The following is a 22,077-nucleotide window of genomic DNA, read 5'->3' as shown; positions in this document are numbered from 1 at the left end:
AGCACTTAGACGAGGTCAACGATGTAGCCGACTACTTCAACATTCCAAATGTACCTCGCGAAACCATTTTGCTTCGCATGCTTCTCGTCACATTCAAAGGAGTTGTGAAAGATTGGCTCAAATCACTCCCTCCCGGATCCATCATTACATGGGCTAAGATAAAAGAAGAATTTAATGATCAATTTTTCCCTCCTTCAAAATAGCCAAGTTGAAGAAAGCCATAGCTAATTTTGAACAACAAGATAGAGAATCCCTTTATGAGGCTTAGGAGAGATATAAAGGTTTACTGAGGAACTGCCCACATCATGATCTTAATAGCCAACAAGAAATCTCCATTTTCTATGATGGAGTGAATGTGACCACAAGGAAACTCCTTGATTCACAAGGACCTCTCACTAAGAAGACACCCCTGGAAATCAATGAACTAATTGAAGAATTCTCTAAGCACTCTAGAGAATATCATAACCCAAGGAATGAGCTAAGTCGGGGGGCGGTGAACTCAGTTAATGATATCATGGTTGCAATGATGGATAAACTAGAGAGTTTGAATCGAAGAATGACTAATCTGGACCAATCCATCCATGCCATTAGGGTCGGTTTTGAGAATTGTAGATGGCCTCATATCACTAAAGATTGTGATCTTGACGAGAACGGGAACCAAAGGGTGCAAGTGTGTTATTCAAGTGGTGATAGGTATGATGACAATTGGCGGAAACCCAAGAAGGATTGGCTTCCTTATGATGAGTACAAAAAGCCAAAAGAGGAGAAATTTAAGCAAAAAGAAAGGGGCTTTTATCAAAAAGAGGAACCGGTGCTGGAGAAGAAAGCTGACTTGGAAGATATGTTCACAAGATTTGTAGCTGTGTCTGAGAAGAGGCACAATGATACAGATGCTGAAATGAAAGAGCAACGAAATATGCTTAGAGAACATCAAGCTATGATGAAGGATCAGCAAAATATGCTTAGCAATCAGCAAGCATGTATTAATAAAATTGAAAAACAGCTAGGTCAGCTTGCACAACGAATCAACTAAAGAGCACCTGGTGAACTTCCTAGCAATACCAAGCAAAATCCAAGAATGGCGCATGTGAATGCAATAACAACAAATTCTGAGCCAATTTACAACCCTCTGACCTCTGTCCAGAAAAATCTCAACAAGGTGCGAACAAAAGAAGTAAGTAGCTAGAATTCGAGTAAACCCGACTCGACTCGCCGAGTCGCCAATATGGACTCGACGATTCGACAAACTGATAACAAAAACTCGCCGAGTCGCCAATAAGCACATTTGGCTTTTCTTGAAGCAATTGTCGTGAATGATGTGGCTATCCAAGAGGAGGATAGAGGAAGTTTGGAAGATAAACGGGATCTTAAAACTTTGAATGGTGATAATCATAAATCTTCTATTGAATCACTTATGCTAGATATAGAAGAGATGCCAATCAAAAGCGAAAGAACCAAGCCTCATGCGATTGTTTCTACTACATGTGAAGTTTTCACTTTCAAAGCACCATATTCTGTAACAACCAAAAAGGCAATCAAGAAAGATAAGAAGGGAAGGGAAACAGTGGAGCGTGAAAAGGATGGAGTGAAAAAAAAAAATAAGCATGGTAGACGTAAAAAGCGTAAAGCTGAAGAAATCACTGCAAGAAAGAGAATGGAAGAATTGAAGAGGGCGTACAAGAGAAAAATCCATTTGTACAAGAAGAAATATAAAGTACAAAAATAAAAGAAGGGGATCCCAATGTAATGCAGGATGGAGTCCAGCTAAAGACTCCTCCAAAAAGATGTGCTTAACGGGAGGCAGCCCGTCAAAAGAGTTTTCTTTTCTTTTCTTTTTCGTTTTTAGTTTTCGTTTTGTGTGGATTACTTAGTTTTTTTTTTTTCAATCTTCATATTCTTCCATAAATGATTGCTTGAGGGTAATTAAGGCCTACGTGTGGGGTATGGTGTTATTTTTAAAGAAGAAATTTTTTTAGGAAAAAATGTTTTCAACAGATTAATAGACTCGGCGAGTCTATACACTAACTCGACGAGTACGCAGATGTGAACTAATTTCGGGACCTGACTCGGCGAGGCCGTACGTTGACTCGATGAGTCGACTAAAATTACTGAAAAAAATAATTTTTACATTTCTGTAAATTAGGGTTTTTACCCTAATTGGAAAAGCCACATTCATTCACACCAGCCGACACCTACTTGACGTGCCAAAACTATCTCAAGCGACAATCTTCATTTTTCTTTGATTTCTTCCACTTTCTTCTAACAAGGTAACATTTTTTGTTTATTATCTTCTTAAAGCTTTAATTTTTGTATAATAATGGTCCCATTTTGTTGCAACCCGTTTCTTTGACTTGATTAGGATTCTAGGGTTTTTAATTCTTGTCTAATTAGAACGTTATGGTCGAAATTTATTACAAATTTATGCTTAATATGCACTCCGAAAGAAAACCCTGGAAAAAATTTTGAGTTTTTCTGGATAAGATGGTAGAAATCAGACATGCGACTCGAGCAGTTCATGCCACTCGCCGAGTCTATTCGTGGACTCGACGAGTCAGTCCCTGAAGGCAGTCCCCGATTTTGAGTTTTAATGTTTCTCTTTTCTGGTTTGTATGGTTTTCTTATGTTGCAGAAAATGTTTTCAAGAGGTGGACAAGGCTCTAGGGGTAACCAAGGAGACCATCCTTGGTTAAATTTTCCAAGAATTAATTCGGAATCCACGATGAAAAGATGGAAGAAGAAGCTGGTTGAGGTTAAAAAGAAAGAAATTTATGTGCCAAATGCATAAGATTGTGATTGGTTAGGAAGAGTTCGTTATGAAGAGGAGTTGGCCCTGTATCTTGTCAAAGTCTTTGTGAATGGTGGTGTATCCATCACTTGTGATTGATGGAACCGACTATTCCGCATTCAAGAACCAATGTTCAAGGAGCTATGTTGGGCGTTTTTCTCAACCATTAATTTCCATGAAGGGAATGATTATTACAATCCGGGAATGGTTACTTTTTGCTTTGGTGGTGAATTCTGTCGATGTAGTATGGTGGAACTAGCTTACAGGTTGGGTATTTATGACCAACAATTGGTGTCCACTGAGGGTTTTGACACCTTTCTTGAGCATTGCCAGAAGGAGTTCTCGGAGGGTGTTGTGGGTTCCACTTGGTGGAATACCATTGCCAACAAAGTTTATATCCCCAAGTCCGCTCAAGAGGGGAGTATTCGATCACCCACCCATAGATTGATTCACCGCCTCATTGCAAATACAATCAACACGCGGAAGGATGATGACAAGCTTCCTAACCTTGATATTTTCTACTTATGGAGTATTATTACTCCAAACACTTTTGCAATCTTCCGTACTGCATGGCGTCATATTTAGCTGGGGGGCGGTCAAGGATTGCAAAACTTCAAAGATCAATGGTGGGATGTGTGTGACCCGCCTAGCCAAATCTTATGGGTTAATGGAAAGAGGAACATTGAACTTGATGACGATGGTCCCGACCCATCCTTTTAATACCATTCTTTTTAGAAGAGCCAAAATTATCGAAGATTATGGAGGGGGACACTATGCTATTCCTCATGATGATGCGGTAATAGGACCCGAGGAGCCGGGAAGGAGGGTAAGGCCGAGATGCGAGCAAGCAGATCACGATCCACCGGTGATCCCGGTCGAAGAAGATATACCCCCAGAGTGGTTAAATGAGAAGGGAAGAAGATATCAAGATGATTTGGGAAGGGGCTTGAATTTTGCCAACGGGTCCTTTATCCAATTGTTTAATCACTTCAACATCCAACATTTGGACGGGGGTTAATTTCCTTATGTGCCTACTTGGGAGGAGAGGATAAACACAAGAAGAAGCGGAGCAAGTGGGAGCAGAGCACGAGATGATGATGAAGCGGATGAGGAGGAAGAAGATGAAGATTGAAGTTATCCTTTTTATTTTGGTTGTGTTAAAATAATTTTTATTGTTTGATTTTGTTTTTGTTTGGTTTGGACAAGTAGTTTAGGATTTGATTGTGGTGTGTTTTTCCTTTTTCTTACATGTTTGTTTTAGTCTTTTCAGAATTTGGATAAAGGGTTTGCACACGAAGAGTCTAGAGATTCGTTCCATAGAAGCATCGAGTCTAGGCAAGAGAGAATGGAGTTTAAGTATCGAGTCCGGTTTTAGGGAGGGTTGAAGTGTGCGTAAATAATGAAGAGGATAAGGGCATGAGTGTCTTTTTGATGTTATTTCAGCACACCAAAATCCGGATTTGAAGCATAATATAATTTTATCACACCGCGATGGACTCGCCGAGTGCACATACTGACTCGACGAGTCCCAGTGTAATTTCACAATTTCTGCCTTTTCACGCTACTATTCGGCGAGTCGCCTTTTTGACTCGACGTGTCGATTATCAGTCCCCCTCTCAAGTTGCTGATTTGATGCTATTTTATACACCACTTGACTACATTTTCTTTAAGATTGATTCCTATAATTTTCCGAGGGGTTTTCCTGCATATTTGGAGCTGACCACACGACATTTTGACACCCAAGGAATGGATGAGCTGTTCCCATGCCTAAAGTCAATTGAAGATGGAGCTTTTCAGAAGAAATATCGACCTCATCACTACTACCCCAGGGGAGTTTGTTCCAATTCTCTCATTATTTTCTTTATCATGCATAGTATGCAATGGGGACATTGCATAAATTAAGTGTGGGGTAGGGTTTGGTTACACTAAGTTAAATTTTGAAATTTTTTCATTAAAATTGCTAGGGCTAAATTAGAAAATTTTGGTAAAAAGCAATTAGAAACCATGCTAGATTATGTTTGATGATTTCATAAAGACCCAAATGTTTAGTTGAGCCAATATACGTTCTAGTGCATTTGTGGCCTCCCTTTATTCTAGTGAAATCATGGGACAAAAACACAACCTCGCTTAGTTTGAGCGACGCAACATGTTTACCATCGTGTACCAGAAATGTATCCAGGAAAATTTTTATCTTTAATCTATAAAGGTTGAAAGTGAGCGCCCCTGCTTAAGCATGAAGGATTTGAGTGAAAAAAGGTGAGATGCATGTGAAAAAAAGAGAGAGAATTACAAGAAAAGTTTGAAGAATTTTGGAGCAATTAGAGTGAAGATCAAAAGAACAAAATTCCGAAGATTCAAATAATTGAAGATACCAAAAACCAAAAGGTGGTGAATTCCAGGAAATTAAAGATCAAATATCAAAGAAGTGAAGAATTCCAAATGAGATCCATTATGGTATCGAGAAATTGTGATTTTCTAGTTATGTATGCATGGGTTGCTCAACCAAAAATACCTTGAGGTTAGGAGTTTTTATGCGGATGGATTCGGAGGGATGCATAAAATGAGCATTGTTCAAAAGAAGTGGGCGAGTGTTTATGAGGATTGTTAGCATTTAGAATTGGGAGAGGGGTCATTAGGAAAAATTTTAGACACAAATGCATGCGTTGCGGTCTTGATATAATGGATGGGTTTGATTGGGATTGTTTTATGTAATATTAGTGTGCTAAAATTCAGTTTTGCTTGGGGGCAAGCAAAAGTCAAATGTGGGGTATTTTGATATGTGCACATTTAGCTATATATTTAGTTAAGATTTTCATTATTTATTAGCTAATTATTTACATATTATCGACAAAAGGTACTTAATAGTGTTCAAACTGTATTTTCAGCCCAAAAGATATGCTCGGAAGCAAAAGGAAGCAGGAGAAGCACTTGGAAGTTTGGGAGTTGAAACAAAGAAGAAAAATGCCAAGAACAAGAAGGACTCGGCGAGTCAACTCCTAACTCGAAGAGTTGGATCGAAGATTCGAGAAGCTCTAGAAGTCCTTGCCGTACACGGATTTTTAATGAAGGACTCGATGAGTTGGGACCGTGACTCGACGAGTCACCTCTGTTTCCAGAAAAATATAAATAGGGACTTTTAGATCGAGATGGGGATTTCTCTTGAACCCTAGGAGGCTAAGATTGCGATTGAAGGTGCTGCTAGACCGGGGGAGAAGCTGAGGAACCAACCCTAAGTTCGATTTTGAAGAGGATTAAGGCAAATTCTAGTTTATTCTTAGTTAATCTTTTGATTGAATCATGTTTGAACTAACTGAATTCGTTTTTGAGTTTGTTTTTACTGCAATTATGAACTAAAACCCTTGTCTTCTATTTAGGGTAGATGATTTTGTCAATATGGATTGATTTTATCGTTAGGGTTAATTTTAATTGGTGATATTGTTTTGTTAAGCTTGTTAAAGAACCTCATATGTTAATAATAACTATTTTCTATTAATAAATTAGTAATTAAGTTGCATGAACATCTCTTAGTTATTAATTTCATATGATTAGTGTGACCACATAGTTATATGTCTAGGAATAATGAATGTGAAACTAGAATTAATTAAGAAGATAGGTAAGTTAATACGTAAGCTTGTGTGATACACCATCAACAAGAGGTTAATTTAATTAACCATTAGAAGTCTTACTTAACCCGAATTAATTAACTACGGAACTTATTAATTTAGACAACTGGTCACTGCTTGAATTAATCTATTTTCTAAGGATTAGCAATAACGAACGTGAACCAAATCATCTCAATCGGTAGCCAATAAAAAATTAATCCAATATATTTACCATAAAATCAACCATAGGATCAAATGAGTCGAACCTAAACAGATGTCCTCTTTATCATTGAATTTAGTTGCAATTTAATTGTTTAGCTATTAGTTGCTTAGTTAAGTGTTAGTTAAGTTTCTAGTCTTGTAAAACTATAGAAAACCTTACTTTTTAATACTTGTTCTTAGATAATATTAGTCATTAGTTTAATTTCTGTTCCCTGAGTTCAATACCCTACTTATTTAACTATGCCACAATAGATAGGTCCACTGCCTTCGTGTGTCTAATTCATAATTAAAGATAGGATAAAGCTAGTTGGTTTCACACACATCAAGCCTCAAAGGTTGCGATCTCTTCAGCAGTGGCAGTGTTGAGGTTGATTTCCTTCAGCTTCTCATCGAGGACATACTATTTGTCCTCGTAACGAGTGACCATTCGGATGTTGCGGATCCAATCATTCAAATTGGACGCATCAAAGATCACTCTCCCATACAAGTTCATGAGTGAGAATGAGTCGGAAGCATTGTTGTTGACGTTCGACATCTGAGAAGTTTGATTAGAAATGAATCCCCAATTAAACACCCAAATGAGAAATTAGGGCTAGGATCCAACAACATTATTTATAAATTAGAAGAGGGATGCCGTAATCTAACAAATAAATAATTTGAAGGTAAGTGAATGAAGATTCACTAATTCTCCACCATGAAAAACGAAAAAAAGATTAAGTTTTAAATGTATTGAAAAATCCTAGATATTTTGAGATTCAATGAACTTTTCAATGACATTTTAAATCTCGATATGCCCCTCTAGTTTGTGAGTGGGATAACCATGCAAATATACATGGTGCCCTCATTGTTAGAGTCACCTATTCGATGTGCCAGTTAACAACATATGCTCCATCGAACTATGAAATACAATGAGTCACCCTTTGCCACCTTTACTTACAACCCAATTAGTGTGCCGGTTAACCACACATGCTCCACTAACGTCTTAGTAAGGGTAAAAAGTGTAATTTCATGGAATTGCATCAATTCAATTTTGCCTAAGGTAACTAAGATTGGAAATTTTGTAAAAACATTTAGTTACTTTATATAGATTCATTATACTTTTATTAAGGAAAGGGTTGCCATATCCTACCCGTTCGGCTAACGACTCTCCACCAATCAAGGAAGTGGTGGGTGAGAGTGGACACCCATTAAATGACCATTTTATAGGCCATAACCTTATACCCTCCTTATAGATCGGCTTCGTGAATGATGCCTACTGATGGTAAGACTAGCATTTAAGTTATATATATATATATATATATATATATATATATATATATATATATATATATATATATAAATCTTATAATATTATAAAGTATAAGGTTGAATTTTAAACTTGTAAAATTCTAGGGTTTGAAATTTAAATAGTTCAAATTAAACTTTTAATCAAGGATTTAAATTTCAAAACTTGAGGGCATGTTTTGAACTTTTCAAAACCCAATGTATCAAATAGCAAATAATTTAAATTAAACAGTTAATTTAATGATTATCTAAATTTGACCTAATCAATTTATTTACAAGATAATTCAACTATTAATTTAAATAATCAAATATTATCAAATAAGGAATTTATTATTTAAACAATTGGTAATTATCTATTGATTTGGTAAGGATAATCATAAAACAGTAATAAAATTCGGATTTTATTAGTCAAAAGCGATTTAGGCAATTATCCTTAAGCAAAACAGCAAGAAATCCTGAAAAACTATTTGTTTGATAGCTTAACTCATCGAGTTCACATTGGAACTCGTCGAGTTCTCAACGGAACTCGTCAGGTTCATCAGAAAGAAAGCCCAAAAAACGATTTTAAAGAAGGAGTGAACATACAAGGCATCAATACAATAGAAACCAAAGAAAGCTCTGATACCACTAATGGGTTTGAGCCAAAAGAACATCCTATGTGCTCATGCAAACCCTAATGCTTGGATCTAGGTTTCTCTGTTGTACATGCATTCATCCAAGTCTTGCAAACCCTATATCTAGTGAGTATATTTCGAAATTAACATAAAAAAACTAGATCTAGATGATTACCTCTTCTTGGAAGCTTGAATCTTTTTCTCTTGGAGCTTAGAGTCAGAAATGTCACTCCTCTAATGGCTGACAAACACCAATAGCAAGAGAATGATCTTGAAGAGAGGTTGGAGGCTCTAGAATTCGACTCTTGCACTCTTAGGAATAGGGTTAGTCGATTTATGAAGCCTAAGGGGTCTATTTATACTTGTGCTACTAGGGTTTCAGTCAAAACCCTAATTGGATAGCTTAGGCCTTAAGCAGTCCAAAGAACCTTCCATAAGAAGGCTTTGGACGAAAATAAGATGGGCTCCCACTCTATTTTCTTCCACCCATTAATCCCAAAGGATTCTCAACCCAAATCAAATATCACACAATTGACAGTTCCAATCCCTTTTATTTAATTAATCTCTTTTAGCCAGATAATTAATTCTTGTCTAATATTAATTAAACTATATGATTTCTCTATTAATATATTATTCATATAACATATTAATAAATCATAATAACCTCTTTATTCATAAATCATCATATCATGTTGCTTTGGTGAAGGCAACCCAAAAGGACCATGCACAACCGGGTCAAGTACTTACTAAATATAGTTTCGGGCTTAGACACTAATCCAACAGTAAGGTGACATAGGAGGCGGAAATGAGGGCTTAAGGTCCTTTAAATAGGACACAACCACGAAAAATTAGGGTTTCCTCGCACAACGCTAACTCTTCGAGTTGGTCCCTCCAACTCGTCGAGTTGGTCTGTAACGACCAAAATTTCAAAACAATTAAACTTTTCAAAAACCACTCATTTTAATAACGTTGTTACAAAAAGGTTTTCAATACATTATTTAACAGAGTATTTTTCCCAGGTTCAAATCATAAAACACCAACGCGGGGAACGGTACGATCACGCCTTTGCCTTGCCACAGACTCCTGAGAACCTGAAAACATAAAACCACAACTGTAAGCCCGAAAGCTTAGTGAGATACCCCCAAAAATACCAACCACAAATACGCCCTTCCGGGCCACGACCTTCCGGTCCAAAACATATCGCCTTCCGACACATAACATATTGCCTTCCGGCCCATAACACATCGCCTTCCGGCCCATAACATAACAGCATACATAACATAACAGAACATAGAACAACCTTACATATCGGGTCAAATCCCCAGACCAAACAACTGTGCATATAACATATAATCATTCAACAGATCACAATCAGCGAATCGATCAACAGATCACATAACATATCATTACCCTAACCAAGATACCGGACTAACCAGTGACTAGCATAACATCACCATAAGAATCAGTCAACATACTAATTACACACATACGCCTTTCCAGGCCATGACCTTCCGGTCCACATCGCAATGCCTTCCGGCCCACAACATGTAATGCCTTCCGGCCCACAACATATAATGCCTTCCGGCCCATAACGTAATGCCTTCCGGCCCATATTCCGCAATATCATAACAACAAACACTACTCGGATTTCCATCCGATAAAGGGGCCGGCCTTGGTGCCGTAGACCCTATAGATATTGTGAGGATAACTCACCTCGAAACTGCCGACTGAACAGATAACTCAAGCTGCTCCAATCACTGATACGATCTCCACCTCTGGACAGCCACCAATGCACTGAACTCAAACAATAATCAACAATTACCAAAATACCCCTGGAAACCACTGGTCAAAGACAAGGTCAAAGTCAACCCCTGGCTGACCCTACTCGTCGAGTCAACCCGATGACTCACCGAGTTCCCATACTCAGAACTTCACTCAATCCGCGACCTAACTCGCCGAGTCACCCCGAGACTCGTCGAGTCCCACAACTTCAGAGTCCTCTCGCACACAACTCACCGAGTCATCCCTTGACTCACCGATTCTCGACTCAACCAGAGAATATCGGAACTCTTTGACAAGACTCGCCGAGTCCAAGAACAGACTCGCCGAGTCTATGGCTATCTTCAACCTACTCGCCGAGTTGTTCATACAACTCGCCGAGTTCCAGGCCATCTTCATCCAACTCGCCGAGTTGTTCTTCCAACTCGCCGAGTCCCAGCTCATCTTCAAACAACTCGTCGAGTACACTCATGTGACTCGCCGAGTACCACTGGTCTGAATCCATACAGAAGCACTCCAAGCCATGCAATTGATCCAAAACATAGATCTAGCTTCCTACAACCCCTTTATCACGTAAAGTGGCAAACTTTACGTGAATCCAACGAGATCTAGGCTATTTGCACAATGGTTTAGGGTTTGGGACATGTAAGCTTCACTAAACACTCCAACACAGGAACTTTCATGCTCTCTAATTCTTCTCTATTCCAGATCTGAGGTAGCAACCTCAGATCTAACCTCTAGACTTCCGATTCCACCCATAGACAAGTTCCCACAAACCCCAAAATGAAGAAATAACATAACAATAGCCCAAGAACGAGATATTACCTCCAATGGACGCCCAATCTGCAATGCAATTCGATTCCAAGCAAAGCCCCTTGCTCCAAGCCTTCAATCTCTCAAAATTCCTTCAATAATTACTTCTCCAAGCTCCAATCCACTCAACAATGGTGCTTCTCCGCGATTTAGGGTTTTCTGGGGCTCAAGGGGTGATAAAGAGGCTCGGAGGGAAAACATAATGTTCTTTATATAGGGCCCAACCCCGGGAATTAGGGTTTTCTCCACTCAGCGCCTACTCGCCGAGTCCTCCTTACCGACTCGCCGAGTCGGCTACTTAACACGCGACCCAGTCGCGACTCTACTCGCCGAGTCCATCCATGGACTCGCCGAGTCACTCTTCCACAACTTACTCTTTTAGCCCTTCAACTCTACTCTTGATATTTCAGGATGTTACAATTCTCCCCCACTTATATTAGGCTTCGCCCTCGAAGCCTACAGCAACTCAACTCCAAGGATACTCCTCTAACGCTCCACCTGGCCTTAACCGGACCAGGTCCCTCCAGGCATACTTATCGAAACTCGAACACACTTTCCCCTCCTTCACGGTGTCCTGACCACCGTCTCGAACCGGGCATCGACTGTACCCCTGATTATCATTCTCAATAACCGAGAATTACCCAAGATGCAACTCTGCTCTAAATCTCAACAATCACTCGACCCATAACGGTTAGAAAACCAAGGACCATCGGATCCCCGATCCGAATCCCACTCTATCCATTCCGGTACGACTGAGAGACCTATTCTCAATCTCAGAGCAACTCTCACGAGTTCTCCCCTTGCAATCGCATACACATGCTGAACTAGCTCTAACACCCTCAGGTTGGGAAAACCTGATACACTGATAATACCCTCAAACATCCCCCAGGATGAACCACTAATATACAACCCATACCCTGATCAGAATCACACTAAGAGTTCAAGACTCTCTCTCTCTCTCCCTGCATCCCTTCCGAGCCTCTTGGCTCTACACTTGCGGATTTCCCTCCGCGACCTCAGCAGACATTCCAAACCGGATGAGCTTCTAATCCACTGCCGCAAACATGTTGCTCAATAACCATACTCGAATTGCTCTAATCATAACTCTGCTCTGCCGCTTTCACTTCCGTGAACTTGCACTCCCTCTCAGAGTTACACGCCTCTTACCTCTTTCTCTTCCTTTACCAAGGAATCCACCCGGTCACAATGTCACTCCGACAAATGCCACGGCGCTCACCCGACGCTACACCACCCTTAGCGTGACCGCTAACCATCCAACACACTTACCCTGACTCTCCTCGCAGGGACTCTCAAGCCCATGCACTACCTCACTTAAACAAGATCACTACCCGGGGCCAGACCTTCCAATGCAATCACACTGCAACATACACAATACGAAATCTCAAACTGATCCAACAATACCAACAGAGTCTCCAGCATGACTGGACCGACTCACATAACACATATTAGCCACTCGAGGCTATATCTCTGTGGGTCCGTACACCCAAACTCTGTGAACCCTCAGGTTCTAACTCTAGGAACCTTCCGGTTCCAACTCTACAACATGCACAGCATAAATCCCATAGAATTAATGCAGTACAACACATCACATACATAAAGCATATAGATACTCTGATCACATAACCCCGGTTACCCACTCAAACTTGATCCCGGCCTGCTTCCAGGCGTCCACAATCAAATGCCCTAGGTCTGTATCCCGCCCCGCATGCCCGACACTCGCTCCTATCAGCCTATACTCAGGGCTGACAGAACACTGTTGAATCCCAACAGCTAAGCACCCTCAGATACTCATAGATCTCCCGGAGAATTCTCCAATTCTCCCCCACTTAAACCACTGACTAACAACCACCGGTCGCCATTAATGACCTTCCAGAACAACCCCGCACAAGGAGAACAGTTACACACTGACTGCTTCCCGCAAGCATAAGCAACCCTCAGCAAAACACATCTCCTCACTGATCAATCTGCTCACCGAGAATCCGATCTCCAATTATCCCTTCCATGAATGTAGATGCTACCCGACATTCAACCCAATGCCGCATCTCCACTAATAACCCTCACGAACGATAACCAAAGAAATCCCCAAAACAATAACCCATAACCAAACCACAACCCGCAAAATGACGAATACCGCATCGAAAACCGCATAAAGATACCAGCACAAAACACCAAACTATAACCATACCAAACCTTCAGGGAACAACGGATACCAAAACAAAAACCCGAAACAGAAACCCATAATCATGCCAAGCCCTCAAGAAACAACGGATACCAAAAAGAAAACTCTCCAGCGGGACTAACAGATAAATGATACTCCATAATAATCATAATTCCACAAGGCGACAAGAAAGAAACACACCCGCAGCTGCACCCGGCACTGCTCTGACCTCCTCCGCTGCAAGCTGAAAAGCACGACTCTAAGCCCTTGGGGGCTCCGCTCCATCGTGACCTCCACCTGAAATCCTCAAAGTGGCCGGTGCTGGAGCCTACACCGGTCCTGCAGAAAGCTGTGGACAGTTGACCCTCAAATGTCCAACCTGACGACAATGATAACAAATCCTCAAATCCCGAATCGGCACTGACTCCCGAGAATCCCGCGCATAGTGCCCCTCCTTTCCGCACTTGCGGCATGCACCACCGGACCAACAAACTCCGGTGTGACCCCTCCCACACTTCCCACAAGTGTGGCCGCTCCGATCCCCCACTCTAACATCAACGGTCCTGGACCGTTTCGGCGCCGGCTGCGACTGCATCGGAGCCTGCCTCAGCTCACACAACTGCAACTCAACCTCTAACTCACGCCGCATGGCGGCCTCCTGCAACTCCAACAAGATCTCGCACCTCTGCACGGACACGAACTGTCTGATATCCTCCTTGAGCGTGCTCAGATATCGGGACATCTGAGCCTGCTCCGAAGCGAACTCAGGGCAAAACATCGCCCTCTCAGTGAACATCCTAGTGATCTCAGTCACCGACTCCGAATCCTGCTTCAGCTCGAGAAACTCCTGAGCCAATCTCTCCCTCTCATCCTGCGGAACATAGCGAGTGATGAACATCTCTCGGAACTGATCCCATGATACCGCAGCCCTCTGCGCATCTGAATATGACCCCGTGGTCAATCTCCGCCAATCCTTCGCCCCGAGCCTCAACAGGTTCAGAGCACACCTCACCCTCTGATCAGCAGGGCATAAACACGTGAAGAAACACCCCTCCACGTCCGATAACCACCTCATTACAACAATCGGGTCCTGAACTCCATCGAAGGTGGGGGGCTCCGTATTATCGAAGTCCCGATACTGAAAATCCCTATCAGCTCCTCCCCCTGCCGTTGCTACAGCCACTGTAGCCGCCGCGGCAGCCGTCTCCGCGAGAGTTGCATAGCGCTCATCAAAATACTCAACCATGGCGGTCTTGATCGACCCAAACAGTTCCGACAACTCAGCCCGGAACAATGCAGCAACCTCATCATGCAGGATCTCGCGAATCCTCGCATCCAACTCACTCGTGCTCATCTGATCGATAACCTCAGACGGCACCGATCCACCCGGAACTCTCTCTCCAGCTCCCGATCCTGATCCGAATCCACTCTCATCATGCCTCGGAATCTCCATACTGAAAAACACCATACCAAATCTCAGACACTTCCCACAATCCTGGGATCCAACTCTCGCAACCTAACCCTAGAGATCATTGTTTCCCTGATACGCGTATGGGTCCTGTGCTTTCAGTAGTACGGGCCCATACTACCTTCCACACCTACCCATATTTGTATGAAGTACTACCACAATACCCTAGAGATACATGCATAACAACTATCCACCCTCACCACTAGAGGAACACTGAGAATCTCCCATAAGGGACCCTAGGCTACAGGCATCACAAATCAGGCAACATTATCATGAAATCCTAAAGATCCCTAGCCTAACTCTAGCATGCTGTTCTATCAAAGCTCCATAAAACAAGTGTCATGAATGGTAAATTTGGGGTTACTTACTGGTTCCGGCTGATCGTACCTCCGCGTCCCCCTTTTACTTAATTTGAAAACCATTTTAATTTCTCTTTTAAAACCTTCCTCGATTTGAGACTGGAGTTACACGAGTGTTCCTCCAATTCACTCAAACCAAGGCTCTGATACCAACTTGTAACGACCAAAATTTCAAAACAATTAAAACTTTTCAAAAACCACTCATTTTAATAACGTTGTTACAAAAAGGTTTTCAATACATTATTTAACAGAGTATTTTTCCCAGGTTCAAATCATAAAACACCAACGCGGGGAACGGTACGATCACGCCTTTGCCTTGCCACAGACTCCTGAGAACCTGAAAACATAAAACCACAACTGTAAGCCCGAAAGCTTAGTGAGATACCCCCAAAAATACCAACCACAAATACGCCCTTCCAGGCCACGACCTTCCGGTCCAAAACATATCGCCTTACGGCCCATGACATATTGCCTTCCGGCCCATAACACATCGCCTTCCGGCCCATAACATAACAGCATACATAACAGAACAGAACATAGAACAACCTTACATATCGGGTCAAATCCCCAGACCAAACAACTGTGCACATAACATATAATCATTCAACAGATCACAGTAAGCGAATCGATCAACAGATCACATAACATATCATTACCCTAACCAAGATACCGGACTAACCGGTCACTAGCATAACATCACCATAAGAATCAGTCAACATACTAATTACACACATACGCCTTTCCAGGCCATGACCTTCCGGTCCACATCGCAATGCCTTCCGGCCCACAACATGTAATGCCTTCCGGCCCACAACATATAATGCCTTCCGGCCCATAACGTAATGCCTTCCGGCCCATATTCCGCAATATCATAACAACAAACACTACTCGGATTTCCATCTGGTAAAGGGGTCGGCCTTGGTGCCGTAGACCCTATAGATATAGTGAGGATAACTCACCTCGAAACTGCCGACTGAACAGATAACTCAAGCTGCTCCGATCACTGATACGATCTCCACCTCTGGACAGCCACCAATGCACTGAACTCAAACAATAATCAACAATTACCAAAATACCCCTGGAAACCACTGGTCAAAGACAAGGTCAAAGTCAACCCCTGGCTGACCCTACTCGCCGAGTCAACCCGATGACTCGCCGAGTTCCCATACTCAGAACTTCACGCAATCCGCGACCTAACTCGCCGAGTCACCCGAGACTCGCCGAGTCCCACAACTTCAGAGTCCTCTTGCACACAACTCACCGAGTCATCCCTTGACTCACCGATTCTCGACTCAGCCAGAGAATATCGGAACTCTTTGACAAGACTCGCTGAGTCCAAGAACAGACTCGCCGAGTCTATGGCTATCTTCAACCTACTCGCCGAGTTGTTCATACAACTCGCCGAGTTCCAGGCCATCTTCATCCAACTCTCCGAGTTGTTCTTCCAACTCGCCGAGTCCCAGCTCATCTTCAAACAACTCGTCGAGTACACTCATGTGACTCGCCGAGTACCACTGGTCTGAATCCATACAGAAGCACTCCAAGCCATGCAATTGATCCAAAACATAGATCTAGCTTCCTACAACCCCTTTATCACGTAAAGTGGCAAACTTTACGTGAATCCAACGAGATCTAGGCTATTTGCACAATGGTTTAGGGTTTGGGACATGTAAGCTTCACTAAACACTCCAACACAGGAACTTTCATGCTCTCTGATTCTTCTCTATTCCAGATCTGAGGTAGCAACCTCAGATCTAACCTCTAGACATCCAATTCCACCCATAGACAAGTTCCCACAAACCCCAAAATGAAGAAATAACATAACAATAGCCCAAGAACGAGATATTACCTCCAATGGACGCCCAATCTACAATGCAATTCGATTCCAAGCAAAGCCCCTTGCTCCAAGCCTTCAATCTCTCAAAATTCCTTCAATAATTACTTCTCCAAGCTCCAATCCACTCAACAATGGTGCTTCTCCGCGATTTAGGGTTTTCTGGGGCTCAAGGGGTGATAAAGAGGCTGGGAAGGAAAACATAATGTTCTTTATATAGGGCTCAACCCCGGGAATTAGGGTTTTCTCCACTCAGCGCCTACTCGCCGAGTCCTCCTTACCGACTCGCCGAGTCGGCTACTTAACACACTACCCAGTCGCGACTCTACTCGTCGAGTCCATCCATGGACTTGCCGAGTCACTCTTCCACAACTTACTCTTTTATCCCTTCAACTCTACTCTTGATATTTCGGGATGTTACATGGTCGGAAACCCCACGCGGCCAAATCCATCTCTACTCGACGAGTTGGGGCCTCAAACTCATCGAGTTGCTCAGTAAAAATAATGAAAATCACATAAATATTATACCTGGGAATCAGGATGTTACACCTCGGGGCCCACCCAGCATCGAGGCATGCTCGACCTTGGGCCTCGGTCGGATTATAGATCTGTCAATCACTAGCCTTGACTTGACATTGGACCCCACCCGATACATACATATAATCATGGGACCATATAATCATATAATCATATAATCATATAATCTTATAACCTTACTAGCACATGCAATAATCACAAAGAATATAGCATACCATATAGTCATCGAGCACCGCCCGACATTAGGCCTCGCCCGGTAAGCAGAAAATCAGGTACTAATAACTAGCGTATAATCTACTCATCAGGCCTTTCCCAGTAAGCATACCATCATACAACACATTCAAGACTCACACATACATCTAGCATCCTAAAATATAAATCATCGGCCGACATTGGTGCATTCGACCCGCTAAACCTAGTAAGGAGACTCATCTCATATTAGGGGTGTGCAAAGAAACTGTAAAACCGAAAAACCGAGCCGAACTAGCCGATCCCAAACAGAAACCGAAAAAACCATTACTGAAACCGAAAAAAACGGATATCAACAGGTCTGTTTTGGTTTGGATACTTAGGTATCCGCGGATAACCGAATCGAAGCGCTTGATATATATATATATATATATATATATATATATATATATATATATATATATATATATATATATATATATATATTAAAAAAAATATTATGCATTTCCATTAAACTGTTAGCCATATCCCAGACAAAAATCATGATTGGCAATCCCTATTTTGCACTTAAACATTAAGTTTTCTTGTATTTTTATTTTTATATTTGTTATACCAATTATAATATATGTTATTTAAGCTTCATTATGTTTTTATAACTTTTGGACTTACTAATTATCAGAAAGAAATCGTTGGAATGGAGTTCATGTTTTGATTGTATTTGATTTTTTATATTTAGCAGGTACCCGTGAACCGAACCGTGGTTACCCACCATTATGCGATTCGGTTCGGTTCGCTTTTCATTAGTGCACATGAGGCACCCACCCCGTGGTGATGGTTCAAAATTTTATTACTATCCGAACCGAACCTCCCCGTTAACACCCCTACCTCGTACTGCCGAATCACACCGACGATCCCTGGATGCTAGCTGACAAATCTCCGAACTGTCATTCACCAAAACAACACCCAATTAACAATTGGGTTCCAATTCATAACCATAAATCCATACTTGGGGTAAAAAGACCATTTTACCCCTAACCTAGCTTGGTCTAAGACCAAGGCCCAAACTCACACTCTAAAGGCCCAAAAGCCAAATAATCAACCAAGGCCCAGTTATGGCCCAATTTTCCAAATTGGGACCAAACCCCTTACATGGGTTTTTCCCTAATTCCCATCCAAATATCCTAGTCCATACACTTGTTCTTCGATGGCCCATCAAGAACCCAAACACCTAAGCCCAAAAGAAAGGCCCAAATCGAAGCCCAAAACGATTAGAGTTTTCACATAAAATGACGATTAGGGTTAAGTAAGAACACTTAACCCATTAAAGGCTTAATCCATTAAGTCCATCACTCTACTAGGTCAATCATGCAATGTGGTCGGACATAATTCATAACTCCAATCCAACGGTCCAAAACATGGGTCCCGGTAAGTCTCACACTAAAGTCTCTAAAATTAGGGTTTTCTAAACCTTAATTAGGGTTTCCAACCCAAGCACAAGACAACTAGGTCCAAGTTTAAATTTTTAGGTTAATTAGAGTTTCACTAGACCGGGAACCACCCACTGCCACCTCGGGCGGTGGTGGTCAATGGTGGTTAACGACGGTAGCCACCAACTCACGGTGGTGGTGGTGGTTTTTGAGTTAAAATCCGACCACAAAGTTCCAATACATCAATTAATGTAGAAAACATCCGTACATACAAGATTTCACACACATAGCCACCTAACACGACGGTTGATGGTGGCAGAAGGCGGCAGCAAGGTGACTGCCACCGTGATTGGCTGCCATGGTGGTTTCCCATGTTTTCCGGCCAAAGAACCCACACATACACACCTCACCAACACGAAATGACACTACACAAACACACCCATAGCCACCTTCGCGGTGGGTTTTCTTTCGATGTCCGGCCAAGCAAATGCACACACACACGACATGTAACACCGAAATTTTCAAAAGAGATTTTTCATTTTTAAACATAAAAATCACATGTCATATTTCCCGAAAAATCTCAAGTATCAACATTAACAGAAATTATTTATCAAAATTTGTTTATCACATAAACCAGGATCCTCTAAGACATATCTCCAATGCGAGAGTGTGTACAATCAAGTCGGGGCCTTCCTACGATCATCAGAACTACCTGAAACACATAACACATAACACGGTAAGCACGAGGCTTAGTGAGCTCCCAAAAATACCACATACAACTCATTAGGCACTCTAGGCTATAACTCGATAAGACCCTCCAATTAATCTGTCTCAGTGGGACCCCCTGGTCCCAACTCAGCAAGCTCTTAATAACAATACCCAGCATAAATCACAAAGACATAATGCAGAATATCCGATATAAAAATAATCACAAAAAGCAGCTCAATCCCACAAGGTACCACTCAAGGCAAGTATAGTGAGAAGACTTACCTTGCATGAAGTCAGCAAAATGCGAACTCAGACCACCTGTCTAGCCTCCGCCTAACATAGCCAACAATTATCCCTAATTAATCACGACTCTTAAGAAGCTACATTATCTCACAAAAGGCAAAAAGACCATTTTACCGCTCAATGGCCCTGAATGTCCATAATTTGACCCAAACCCTAAAAGTCAACAAAAGTCAACGGAAGGGAGTACGCCGCGCGTACCAACTTCTTATGCTGGTCGTACTCGCCTGCCATGCAGATATCGGGGATGCGTGATCCCTACGCTGCGCGTACTGGAATTACGCCCAGCATGCGCTCCAATTTCACCCTTCTTACTTGTTTGGTCTTAAACATGTTAAGAGAAAAACTTTGAGGCACACTTGAACAGACGTTAAAACAAGTATATAGCGGAATAGTTAATCTCGAAGGATCTAAAAGCTCAACAATAATATTAAGAGTTAGAAGTTAGAGACTTAGTTACGGAAAAGTAATGAAATGTAAATGACAACAATTGTTATATCAAGTATACACATAAGCTGATTCATAACGAGGAGTGCATTCAAACCAAGTTAATAAGTGAGATCAAACTTAGTGATTATGCCACAGAGGACTTGCTCAGAGGAGAGATTGTGATTCATTAAGAGAGTAAGAAGATTGAATAAGTAAGATAAAAAGAGAACTTTGAGATGTGTATTAGAATTGGATGCGATTTTTAATACAGGAGGATGAGCTCTATTTATAGAGACTCAAAAAGATAACAGATTTACAACTCTAAGAGTAGCCATGCAAGGCATACCGGACAATAGAGTGTTTTACAGAAAATAAAAACTTAAACTCTATAGAGACTGTGGTTCTGAAGACTTCGTTTGATGATTGCTGATGAAGCTTGCTTGACTGCGGTGGCTTGGAGGTTGCGGTAGCTGATTGTTCAAGAGGGCCACTTTTTTGCTTCAACAATTTCCCCCTAAGTGACCTCTTTAACTTGATCATCTATCAAGTTTAAGAAACTTGATGAAAATCAACCAAAACTTCCTGATGTTCTCCAACCAGTTAATTCTTCTAAGTATTTCGAACTTAACCTCTCAGGTGGTGTGCTTGGATTTTTCAACTGTGTTTCGGCAGATGTCAAGTTGCTTTCTGGTGAGACGATGCATGGCAGTCATAGTAATGAAATATTTGACATTGTCAGTTTTCCTCTTGAAAATGACTCCAAGCTCAGGATAGTTGGTTGCACCCAAAGATCTTTCTTCAAAGCCTTTGGTAGGCATCGGTGCGGGGTCAAGTGGTTGTAGATCAACAATCTTGGAAATGAATGGATGAATGTCTGCATCGATTTTGGCGAAGTCACAGACTGTTTCCTTAAGGAAAGTACAGGCCCTTTCAAGTGCAATCTTCATCTTCGGAAGCTTCTCAGACTTGTGTTGAAATACCTTGGCGATGAGAAAGACTTCTTCAGGGTTCTTACTTGGAAAATCTGCATGGGTGCGGATGTAGTCGTGTTCCCTCCTGGTCAAAGTGTACTGGATGAACTCAGCCTTCATAAACTTCCGAATCTTGTAATTTTTGACTGCGGATGTTCTATCGTTAGACCATATGTGTTCAACAGGAGAGGCATTCTTAGCAAAGAATTGGCTAAGTCTCTCGAATTCTATCGGCAGTCTTTTGGCGTCAGGAAGGCTGCAGTCGAATTGCTCAAATACAGTGAAGTATCTGGAATTTGGTGAGATTGGGACATCCCAGTAACGATCTGAGGGGGGGTTCCGCATAGGTAAGATGTGGACGTAGTCATCATCGAGCAATCTTCTGTGGCGATTGACCCAAGAGTTTATCAGATACTCATCCATGACCCTGCCAAATTCGCACAGTCTCCATACTTCTTCAGCGAGTTTGGCTGCCTTCCAATCTCTTTTCCTTTGAGCAGTGGCAGGTGAGTCATTTGAACTCGGAGAAGACATATACTCCACCAGATTCTTGAAGTGCGGGGGAGTCTCTGGTTTT

At 41.8% G+C, this 22,077-nt stretch overlaps 1 non-coding gene across 1 annotated transcript; it reads right to left on the bottom strand.

The window, feature by feature from the left end:
• Positions 1–205: 205 nt before the first annotated feature.
• Positions 206–312, bottom strand: LOC145055963 (small nucleolar RNA R71). The gene has a single exon (XR_013685506.1). It is a non-coding gene; the product is annotated as a small nucleolar RNA R71 (small nucleolar RNA).
• Positions 313–22,077: the final 21,765 nt, after the last annotated feature.

This window comes from Lactuca serriola, chromosome 5, assembly GCF_051521515.1.
Source record: "Lactuca serriola cultivar US96UC23 chromosome 5, Lser_US96UC23_V15, whole genome shotgun sequence".
NCBI classification, from domain to species: domain Eukaryota; kingdom Viridiplantae; phylum Streptophyta; class Magnoliopsida; order Asterales; family Asteraceae; genus Lactuca; species Lactuca serriola.
This window is presented reverse-complemented; position numbering and strand designations above follow the sequence as displayed.